This window comes from Coregonus lavaretus (assembly GCF_964263955.1).
Source record: "Coregonus lavaretus genome assembly, contig: HAP1_SCAFFOLD_55, whole genome shotgun sequence".
Taxonomy (NCBI): domain Eukaryota; kingdom Metazoa; phylum Chordata; class Actinopteri; order Salmoniformes; family Salmonidae; genus Coregonus; species Coregonus lavaretus.
The window spans coordinates 1,266,499-1,278,895 of record NW_028161934.1 but is presented as its reverse complement, the minus strand read 5'-3'; positions in this window follow the sequence as shown (position 1 = coordinate 1,278,895).

Here is a 12,397-nt window from a genome sequence, read left to right as displayed (position 1 = left end):
CTCTCAGTGGATAGCTGCACAACCTTGCATAGGCCATTTCCCGTTTTCAGAAGGTTTACAGTAGCCTCTGTCTTCTTTGTGTCACTGCACACCTCTTCCACTGCGTTTGAGGCCTCAAGACCTCTGTGGCACACCTCAGGAAGGCTCTCGGTGGATCCGAAATAGGACTAAACAGACAATGCAGCGTAATGAAAGAGCAAGAACAACACATCTGTCGTTTTTCAAAAAACATACCACAGACATCCAAAGTCTAAGATCATAGTAGCTAATTTATAATATTGTCCAGATTGAGACAACCCTGATACACCCAACCTTCAAAGATGCTTGACCTTTCATTTACAAAACAGGCTTCTTGTTCATTACCTTTGGGAGTTTTGCAATCATATTAGTGAAGTCTCGGTGCAGCTCATCTTCCCAGCCCTCCTTCAGCCACCCTTTGGGGTTCACCACCTTGCTAATGACATTTTCAGTGTCCAGAAGGTTTTCAGCAGCCGCTGTCTTCTTTTTGTCACTGGACACTTCTTCCACTGCGTTTGGTGCCTCAGGACTTCCCCTGCACACCTCAGGACCTCCATTGAACACTTCAGGCACTCCACTGCACATGTCAGGCACTCCACTGCATACCTCGGGACCTCCACTGAACACCTCAGACACTCTGATGCACACCTGAGGACTGCTGCACACCTCAGGACGGCTCTCAGTGGATAGCTGCACCACCTTGCTTAGGCCATTTCCCGTTTTCAGAAGGTTTCCAGTAGCCTCTGTCTTCTTTGTTTCACTGCACACCTCTTCCAATGATTTTGAGGCCTCAGGACCTCTGCTGCACACCTCAGGAAGGCTCTCGGTGGATCCGAAATAGGACTAAACAGACCATGCAGCGTAATGAAAGAGCAAGAACAACACATCTGTCGTTTTTCAAAAAACATACCACAGACATCCAAAGTCAAAGATTATAGTAGCTAATTTATAATATTGTCCAGATTGAGACAACCCTGATACCCCCAACTTACAAAGATGCTTGACCTTTCATTTACAAAACAGGCTTCTTGTTCATTACCTTTGGGAGTTTTTCAATCATATTATTGACGTCTCGGTGCAGCTGATCTTCCCAGCCCTCCTTCAGCCAGCCTTTGGGGTTCACCACCTTGCTAAGGACATTTTCAGTGTCCAGAAGGTTTTCAGCAGCCGCTGTCTTCTTTTTGTCACTGCACACTTCTTCCACTGTGTTTGAGGCCTCGGGACCTCCACTGAACACCTCAGACACTCTAATGCACACCTGAGGACTGCTGCACACCTCAGGACGGCTCTCAGTGGATAGCTGCACCACCTTGCTTAGGCCATTTCCCGTTTTCAGAAGGTTTCCAGTAGCCTCTGTCTTCTTTGTTTCACTGCACACCTCTTCCAATGCGTTTGAGGCCTCAGGACCTCTGCTGCACACCTCAGGAAGGCTCTCGGTGGATCCGAAATAGGACTAAACAGACAATGCAGCGTAATGAAAGAGCAAGAACTACAGATCTGTCGTTTTTCAAAAAACATACCACAGATATCCAAAGTTAAAGATTATAGTAGCTAATATTGTCCAGATTGAGAAAACCCTGATATACCCAACTTACAAAGATGCTTAACCTTTCATTTACAAAACAGGCTTCTTGTTCATTACCTTTGGGAGTTTTGCAATCATATTATTGAAGTCTCGGTGCAGCTGATCTTCCCAGCCCTCCTTCAGCCACCCTTTGGGTTTCACCACCTTGCTAAGGACATTTTCAGTGTCCAGAAGGTTTTCAGCAGCCGCTGTCTTCTTTTTGTCACTGGACACCTCTTCCACTGCGTTTGGTGCCTCAGGCACCTCACTGAACACCTCAGGACTTCCCCTGCACACCTCAGGACCTCCATTGAACACTTCAGGCACTCCAATGCACATGTCAGGCACTCCACTGCATACCTCGGGACCTCCACTGAACACCTCAGGCACTCTGATGCACACCTCAGGACTGCTGCACACCTCAGGATGGCTCTCAGTGGATAGCTGCAACACCTTGCTTAGGCCATTTCCCGTTTTCAGAAGGTTTCCAGTAGCATCTGTCTTCTTTGTGTCACTGCACACCTCTTCCAATGCGTTTGAGGCCTCAGGACCTCTGCTGCACACCTCAGGAAGGCTCTCGGTGGATCCGAAATAGGACTAAACAGTCCATGCAGCGTAATGAAAGAGCAAGAACAACACATCTGTCGTTTTTCAAAAAACATACCACAGACATCCAAAGTCAAAGATTATAGTAGCTAATTTTTAATATTGTCCAGATTGAGACAACCCTGATACCCCCAACTTACAAAGATGCTTGACCTTTCATTTACAAAACAGGCTTCTTGTTCATTACCTTTGGGAGTTTTTCAATCATATTATTGAAGTCTCGGTGCAGCTGATCTTCCCAGCCCTCCTTCAGCCAGCCTTTGGGGTTCACCACCTTGCTAAGGACATTTTCAGTGTCCAGAAGGTTTTCAGCAGCCGCTGTCTTCTTTTTGTCACTGCACACTTCTTCCACTGTGTTTGAGGCCTCGGGACCTCCACTGAACACCTCAGACACTCTAATGCACACCTGAGGACTGCTGCACACCTCAGGACGGCTCTCAGTGGATAGCTGCACCACCTTGCTTAGGCCATTTCCCGTTTTCAGAAGGTTTCCAGTAGCCTCTGTCTTCTTTGTGTCACTGCACACCTCTTCCACTGCGTTTGAGGCCTCAGGACCTCTGCTGCACACCTCAGGAAGGCTCTCGGTGGATCCGAAATAGGACTAAACAGACAATGCAGCGTAATGAAAGAGCAAGAACTACACATCTGTCGTTTTTCAAAAAACATACCACAGACATCCAAAGTCAAAGATTATAGTAGCTAATTTATAATATTGTCCAGATTGAGACAACCCTGATACACCCAACTAACAAAGATGCTTGACCTTTCATTTACAAAACAGGCTTCTTGTTCATTACCTTTGGGAGTTTTGCAATCATATTATTGAAGTCTCGGTGCAGCTGATCTTCCCAGCCCTCCTTCAGCCACCCTTTGGGTTTCACCACCTTGCTAAGGACATTTTCAGTGTCCAGAAGGTTTTCAGCAGCGGCTGTCTTCTTTTTGTCACTGGACACCTCTTCCACTGCGTTTGGTGCCTCAGGCACCTCACTGAACACCGCAGGACTTCCCCTGCACACCTCAGGACCTCCATTGAACACTTCAGGCACTCCACTGCACATGTCAGGCACTCCACTGCATACCTCGGGACCTCCACTGAACACCTCAGGCACTCTGATGCACACCTCAGGACTGCTGCACACCTCAGGACGGCTCTCAGTGGATAGCTGCACCACCTTGCTTAGGCCATTTCCCGTTTTCAAATGATTTCCAGTAGACTCTGTCTTCTTTGTGTCACTGCACACCTCTTCCACTGCGTTTGAGGCCTCAGGACCTCTGCTGCACACCTCAGGAAGGCTCTCGGTGGATCCGAAATAGGACTAAACAGACAATGCAGCGTAATGAAAGAGCAAGAACTACACATCTGTCGTTTTTCAAAAAACATACCACAGACATCCAAAGTCAAAGATTATAGTAGCTAATATTGTCCAGATTGAGAAAACCCTGATACACCCAACTTACAAAGATGCTTAACCTTTCATTTACAAAACAGGCTTCTTGTTCATTACCTTTGGGAGTTTTGCAATCATATTATTGAAGTCTCGGTGCAGCTGATCTTCCCAGCCCTCCTTCAGCCACCCTTTGGGTTTCACCACCTTGCTAAGGACATTTTCAGTGTCCAGAAGGTTTTCAGCAGCCGCTGTCTTCTTTTTGTCACTGGACACCTCTTCCACTGCGTTTGGTGCCTCAGGCACCTCACTGAACACCTCAGGACTTCCCCTGCACACCTCAGGACCTCCATTGAACACTTCAGGCACTCCAATGCACATGTCAGGCACTCCACTGCATACCTCGGGACCTCCACTGAACACCTCAGGCACTCTGATGCACACCTCAGGACTGCTGCACACCTCAGGACGGCTCTCAGTGGATAGCTGCACCACCTTGCTTAGGCCATTTCCCGTTTTCAGATGGTTTCCAGTAGACTCTGTCTTCTTTGTGTCACTGCACACCTCTTCCACTGCGTTTGAGGCCTCAGGACCTCTGCTGCACACCTCAGGAAGGCTCTCGGTGGATCCGAAATAGGACTAAACAGACAATGCAGCGTAATGAAAGAGCAAGAACTACACATCTGTTGTTTTTCAAAAAACATACAACAGACATCCAAAGTCAAAGATTATAGTAGCTAATATTGTCCAGATTGAGAAAACCCTGATACACCCAACTTACAAAGATGCTTAACCTTTCATTTACAAAACAGGCTTCTTGTTCATTACCTTTGGGAGTTTTGCAATCATATTATTGAAGTCTCGGTGCAGCTGATCTTCCCAGCCCTCCTTCAGCCACCCTTTGGGTTTCACCAACTTGCTAAGGACATTTTCAGTGTCCAGAAGGTTTTCAGCAGCCGCTGTCTTCTTTTTGTCACTGGACACCTCTTCCACTGCGTTTGGTGCCTCAGGCACCTCACTGAACACCTCAGGACTTCCCCTGCACACCTCAGGACCTCCATTGAACACTTCAGGCACTCCAATGCACATGTCAGGCACTCCACTGCATACCTCGGGACCTCCACTGAACACCTCAGGCACTCTGATGCACACCTCAGGACTGCTGCACACCTCAGGACGGCTCTCAGTGGATAGCTGCACCACCTTGCTTAGGCCATTTCCCGTTTTCAGATCGTTTCCAGTAGACTCTGTCTTCTTTGTGTCACTGCACACCTCTTCCACTGCGTTTGAGGCCTCAGGACCTCTGCTGCACACCTCAGGAAGGCTCTCGGTGGATCCGAAATAGGACTAAACAGACAATGCAGCGTAATGAAAGAGCAAGAACTACACATCTGTCGTTTTTCAAAAAACATACCACAGACATCCAAAGTCAAAGATTATAGTAGCTAATTTATAATATTGTCCAGATTGAGACAACCCTGATACACCCAACTAACAAAGATGCTTGACCTTTCATTTACAAAACAGGCTTCTTGTTCATTACCTTTGGGAGTTTTGCAATCATATTATTGAAGTCTCGGTGCAGCTGATCTTCCCAGCCCTCCTTCAGCCACCCTTTGGGTTTCACCACCTTGCTAAGGACATTTTCAGTGTCCAGAAGGTTTTCACCAGCGGCTGTCTTCTTTTTGTCACTGGACACCTCTTCCACTGCGTTTGGTGCCTCAGGCACCTCACTGAACACCGCAGGACTTCCCCTGCACACCTCAGGACCTCCATTGAACACTTCAGGCACTCCACTGCACATGTCAGGCACTCCACTGCATACCTCGGGACCTCCACTGAACACCTCAGGCACTCTGATGCACACCTCAGGACTGCTGCACACCTCAGGACGGCTCTCAGTGGATAGCTGCACCACCTTGCTTAGGCCATTTCCCGTTTTCAGATGATTTCCAGTAGACTCTGTCTTCTTTGTGTCACTGCACACCTCTTCCACTGCGTTTGAGGCCTCAGGACCTCTGCTGCACACCTCAGGAAGGCTCTCGGTGGATCCGAAATAGGACTAAACAGACAATGCAGCGTAATGAAAGAGCAAGAACAACACATCTGTCGTTTTTGAAAAAACATACCACAGACATCCAAAGTCTAAGATTATAGTAGCTAATTTATAATATTGTCCAGATTGAGACAACCGTGATAAACACAACGTTCAAAGATGCTTGACCTTTCATTTACAAAACAGGCTTCTTGTTCATTACCTTTGGGAGTTTTGCAATCATATTAGTGAAGTCTCTGTGCAGCTGATCTTCCCAGCCCTCATTCAGCCACCCTTTGGGGTTCACAACCTTGCTAAGGACATTTTCAGTGTCCAGAAGGTTTTCAGCAGCCGCTGTCTTCTTTTTGTCACTGGATACCTCTTCCACTGCGTTTGGTGCCTCAGGCACCTCACTGAACACCTCAGGACTTCCCCTGCACACCTCAGGACCTCCATTGAACACTTCAGGCACTCCACTGCACATGTCAGGCACTCCACTGCATACCTCGGGTCTGCTGCACACCTCAGGACGGCTCTCATTTCCAGTAGACTCTGTCTTCTTTGTGTCACTTAACACCTCTCCCACTGCATTTGACACCTCAGGCACTCCACTGCACACCTCAGGACCTGTGCTGCACACCTGTGAACTTATGCTGCACACCTCAGGACCTCTGCTGCTCACCTCAGGACCTCTGCACCTCACCTCAGGACCTCCGCTTCTCACCTCAGGCACGCTTCTGCACACCTCAGGACCTCTTCTGCACACCTCAGGACCTCTGCTGCACACCTCAGGCACTCTGCTACACACCTCAGGACCTCTGCCACACATCTCAGGAAGGCTCTCAGTGGATCCGAAATAGGACTAAATAGACAATGCAGAGCAATGAAAGAGTAAGAACAAAACAATATCTGTCCTTTTTCACAAAACATACCACAGACATCTAAGGTCAAAATGTATAGAAGCTAATTTGTAATATTGTCGAGTTTGAGACAACTCTGATACACCCAACTTGGAAAGACACTTGACCTTTCATTTACGAAACAGGCTTCTTGTTCCTTACCTTTGGTAGTTCCGCAATCATATCATAGAATTTTCGGGTTAGCTGATCTTTACAACCCTCCTTCAGCCACACTTTGGGCTTCACCACCTTGCTGAGGACCTTTCCATCTCCAGCAGCCTCTTTCTCCACACCGACCAGGGCCAGCGGTTCAGCCTGGACATCCACCACATTGTTATTCTGAGACTCCACTGAAGCCTCCTCGTTGGTGTTGTCAATGTCAGCAGCCCCAGCGACACTGGCCGGGCACTTGGTCTTTGATCTTTTCTCTTCAATTAGAGTTTCCTTTGAAGAGGTCTCAGAATGTCCATAAAGCTCAGAGAGCTGTAAATGGACAGAGACATACATAACTATCTGTTTAGCACTTTGTGACATCTGCTGATGTAAAAAGGGCTTTATAAATAAATGTGATTGATTGATATCCTATAGCTGTTTCACAAATAAAACAAACCAAAGACATCCAACGTTGATAGTAACTCCTATGTAATATTGACCAACTTTTACCACCATATTATACACAGAAACGACAAAGATGCTTGACATTTTATTCAAAGAAACAATATTGGCATTGTAGATGGCTCTTATGGCTTACCTCAGTGGCCAGGCATGTCTCATCCTTTAGGTGCAAGAAGTTCAACTTCCAACGCTCCTCTTTCAGAAGCTGGATGTCTCCGTCGGGCGCAGTGTCCACGATGACATTTGGTATCCTTAATTCATCCTGAACTCTCTGGCCACTGAGCAGGATAACTATCTCTGTCTCTGTTTCCTGTAATTCCAGGCCCCTCTTTGCATCCCAAGACTATGTAACAACATAATATGTCATTAAAAGACCGTTGATGTACCAGGTGAGACTGGACACTGGTCCATCATTGAAATGATGGGGGAAATTATGAATTTGAACTGATAGCTATTGTTTTTCTCTGGGTACAAAAATGAGCTTGCTGATATTTGAAGTGCTTTACAGTGGGTGTACTGTTTGCTCTACATAGTCCTCACCAATTCAGCTACAGAGACCTTCCTCCATCTCTTCCATGTCTCTGCCTCACGCCTTCATGTGAATATGGAAATGTATCAGACTGTGTCTGTCTACACTATCTATCAAACTATTGCTATCATCTAATATATTTTGATACATTCAGGTTATTATTTGGCCTTGTGTACTGATGTGATAAACTCAAGTTACCTAAATGAAGTATAAAGTTTCGTACTTCGTATTTAAAAATAGTCTGAGAACACTGCACTTACTCCAGGAAGACTCTTTTCCCTGCCAGGAGCCAGGCCTTCAGTGGTCTCAGAGGGAGGTCCAGTGGGAGCCTTCCCTGGGCTTTCAGCATACAGAATTGCCTCTTGAGCATTTTCTGCAATAGAGTCTTCAATTAGTGACTAAACCAGTTAGAATGTGGCAATCAGAGAGTGAAATGAATTGGTTCATGGCAAAAACTTACTGCTCCTCCATGGAGAGTGATGAGGCCTTATTGATTATAAATGTTTGTTGGCCAAAACCCTGCAGAAAGAGCGAGGGTTACTGAGCACAGTACCCAACACCAGATGTCTACAGCAGTACATCTATCTTTTATTAATTCATGCTGGAAAAAGTTATCTAAATGGGAAGAATATATATTATACCTTACATAGAACAAGACCATGCAATATAAACAATGAAAATGCAGATGAGATTAATGAGATCTTAATTATGATGAGGAAGCAAGTCATCTTAGATTGTCGATAAATTGGTTGTATATCTAATAGATTCGATATGATCCAAGTAACGTTATTTTTCTCAAATGTCGAATGCGTGCAATATCGGTCATTCTCATTATGGGAAGACCTACTTACCTTACTGAGAACAATAAAAAATATTGATTGACTTGAATGAAGAATGCGCGTTTGCTATAGATATACTGTAGGTTGGTTGTGATTGTGAATAACTTAACCTCTGAGTGATACACATAGAATTAGGAATTAGAATGTATGTTATTGGGCATTGTGACGCGTATAGAATTATAATCTAGATTCGATTTCTATGGTGACGCGTTCCTTACTGCGGACAGAGTGCGTAATTTATGAGCACATTTATTTGTCCTGTTGTATCATTTGCCCCGGGCAAATCCTATTTCTCCCTAATGAATACAGATCCTATAACATTTTTACGCGATGTCACGGGAAAAAAACGTATTTTATGATGGTTTATTGGCATTGAAAGAAAAATACATAAAACATGCAATACAGTATTAAAATGTGTTGGTTAATACATCTCTTCAAAGTTGAAGACAATAGGCAATTTAAAGGTGGCTATATGAAAGAAATTACAGAATCAATCAATACAATTTACACTATGCCTATATCAACTAAATAAAATAAAATAAAATTGTATTTGTCACATGCGCGGAATACAACAGGTGTAGACATTAGAGTGAAATGCTTACTTACAAGCCCTTAACCAACAACGCAGTTTTAACAAAAAATAAATGTTAAGTAAAAAATTATAATAAATAAAATAATGAAAGAGCAGCAGTAAAATAACAGTAGCGAGGCTATATACAGGGAATACCTGTACAGAGTCAATGTGTTGGCACAGGGTATTCGAGGTAATTGAGGTAATATGTACATTAAAGTGACTATGCATAGATAATAAACAGAGAGTAGCAGCAGCGTAAAAGAGGGGGACAATGCAAATAGTTCAGGTAGCCATTTGATTAGCTGTTCAGGAGTCTTATGGCTAGGGGTAGAAGCTATTATCGTATCTGAAGATTATGCCTTTGTTAAATGTTTTTCATGACGAAATGGAATGTTGGTTGTTAGTATAATGTAACATATAATAGACAGGAAGTGTATTGTAAACTGGCCAGCAGAGGGAGCCATCTGGTTGCATTGGTTATAAATAGGGGTACACGAAGAAGATAGGTCAGAGCAGACATGAAAATTGGACGACACTGCTCTCCGGACAAACGCGTGTCTGTAAACTCATGCTGAAGCTTGTGATCTGAATAAACCTTATGATCAATGTTCAGTATGAGCAGACTTCTTTTGTTGACAGCGATAATGGCCACCATTCATCATATACGACATAATGGCGCCCAACGTGGGGCATGGGTTTGCGTCTCCTCTTTGTTTCAGTCAACCGCCGGCCTAACTCTCTCTGAAGCATGGCCGAAAAAGGGTGAGTGTGTTCTTACCGCTTCGGAGTTTGTTAGATTGGATAGGACTTGGGTACATTGAAGGGATGTTCCATTATGACCCGGCCTCAGGTGGCGTTATGGCTGTTAACTGGGAGTCTGAACGAAAATATTTTAAATTTGGTTGATGTGTAAACGCTGTTTACAACAATGGATTGTACAAATGGATTGGTAGAGAATATATGTTGGGAGATATCTGCATAATTAGGGCACCGGGAATACGGAAAAGACCTCGAAACGAGGCGACTTGTAATAATAATTATTATTATTATTAAGTGGGCTACAAATCCTGTGTGAAGTGTTAGGCTTTGGCAGGTTGATTTCTTAAGCGGGAATTATGAAGTGAATGGTTGTAGCTATGTTATACTCCTCCTCTGGTCGACGGGAAATTGGTTTGGGGATAACCGCTTGATATGAGATTCATCTTTCAAGGCAGCATAAAGTTAGACGGGGAGAATTGGACGATTATTTATTTGGCCACGGTGCAGGATATTGATTTGTGTAGTAGGCCGCTGTTGGCTAGAGGCTGAAGCTAAGGCTGGATTGTTTCAGGCCACGTGGTACATCGTTGCTTTGTAAGGCTAAAGTGTGAATCATGCTATGGTGTACCTTAGGCTAAGCTAAAGGCTAATTGTGTTGCGTGCTACATGCTAACGTATCCTTAGAGATTCCGTTGCGACGGGTGAAAGTCTCTTAAACTTGTTTATGTGTTTGTAAGTCAGGTTGTATGTTTTGTGAGCGCTGTTAAATGTTGTTGGACTATAAGGGGGAAATGGAAAGTTACAGCGGCCTGTTATTCTTTCTGTTTGGGGAGAGAGAAGAGAGAATCTTTCTTCCACGGTGAAAAGTATTTTTGAATGGTTGTGCGCATGCGTTTAATTTTGCGACACTACAGTACCAAACGTGGGAGTTGGAGTTTATGGCACGAGATTAGGGAACGTTTTGTTTTACGGCACCATGAGGGGATGCTGAGACTCAAGTATGAGGTTAAAATGATATTTGCGCATGCGTGATTTTACGGGGTTAAAAACTACAACATGTGGTTATGTGCTAAGCCTACAAAGTACGGCATTATGGGTAAGGGTCATAGGTCCCATGTGACGCGGCAAGGGATAATAGTCACAGAATAAGAGAGATTTTGGGGAAAAATCTCTTAGGGGTTAAACGGTTGTTGTTCGAACGGGAAACTATTTGGCGAGATGTGGTAAAGTTATAAATTAAATATATGTTGACGAAGTATAATGCATTGAATGTGGATAACTTGATTAATTGCATAAACTGCTGAAATCTTGTGTGTTTCTATGTTTTTTGAAATATGAGAGGAACATGGAATGGCGAGACGAGAGAGAGGAGGGGTGACGTCACATGACGTGACATCACATGATGCAGGAGAGGATCGGATCAGGCTAGTACACAAAATCATCCTAACCAGATATGTGATGTTATGACAAGTTTACATCGGCTTGGCAAATTCTATTTCAATAAAAGTTACATTTTGGAAGCTATGTGCATCACTGGGCTGGATTGCAGTTCGATTGGAAATCAGGTACTGACATTATTCTTTAAATTTATGATAATTAGGGGTTATAGAGCAAGGGGTTAAGGGCTTTGTTTAGGGGTATTTTAGTCTGAAGATGACTAACTTGCATTTACTTGCATTTGATGGGTTGTGGTAATATACTCAACACTAATTGATAAATTGGTGATATAGGAATAAAAAATTGGTTTTAAATTATTCATAATTTTTAATTGAGTTTTTAATGGGTTTTTATTTTTAATTAAAGGGTTTTTGAATAAGGCATTTAATTGAATGTTTTTAATATTCATATTTTATTTTATTTAATTTTTTTGGGAGGAGGAAAAAAAAAAAAAAAAAATTTTGTTTTATTTTTTTATTTTTTTTGAAGGTTGTTAGGGTTATATTAATAATTTAAGGGGGGAAGCCTATATAACTTATACAGTCTAGAATAAGATAGTTCACAATAAAGGAATATAAAAGGGTGTTACAATGGGGAAAAAGATATCAGGACTATGAGAGTCATTTCACGGGTGGAAATAGGGGTAATCCTTTAATTAAAGTGTTGCTAGGTTATCCGGCAAGTGAAACAAAAGTTGCCCTTCATTCTCAAACAAAAATTGATAAAATATGTCAGCGATAAGATAGGTTTAAAAAGTAGAGCTTAGGGATGTTTATTCTCAGCTTACAATGATCATCTAGCAGGGTGATTATGGCATCAGAGATGAAGACGAATACGAGCAGAAACAACGATGAAGATGAATTCAGAAGACGGAAGAAAATGGGATGTCTGGGAACTTAAGGAGATGAGGAGGATGAAGATGAGTGATTGAGAGAGGTCATGGGTGGATATGACTCTGATCAGAAGGAAGTGGCAAGAGAGGAAAGAAGGATACTGGAGACTTGATCTCTGATGAAAGTTGAACGAAGGAGACAAGAGATTCGAGTTCTGATGAAGAAAGTGATGAAGATTTGGAGATTAAAGGTGTTGTATGTTCAAGAGGATTTTATCCTACAATGACTGGCAAAGAAGAAATAG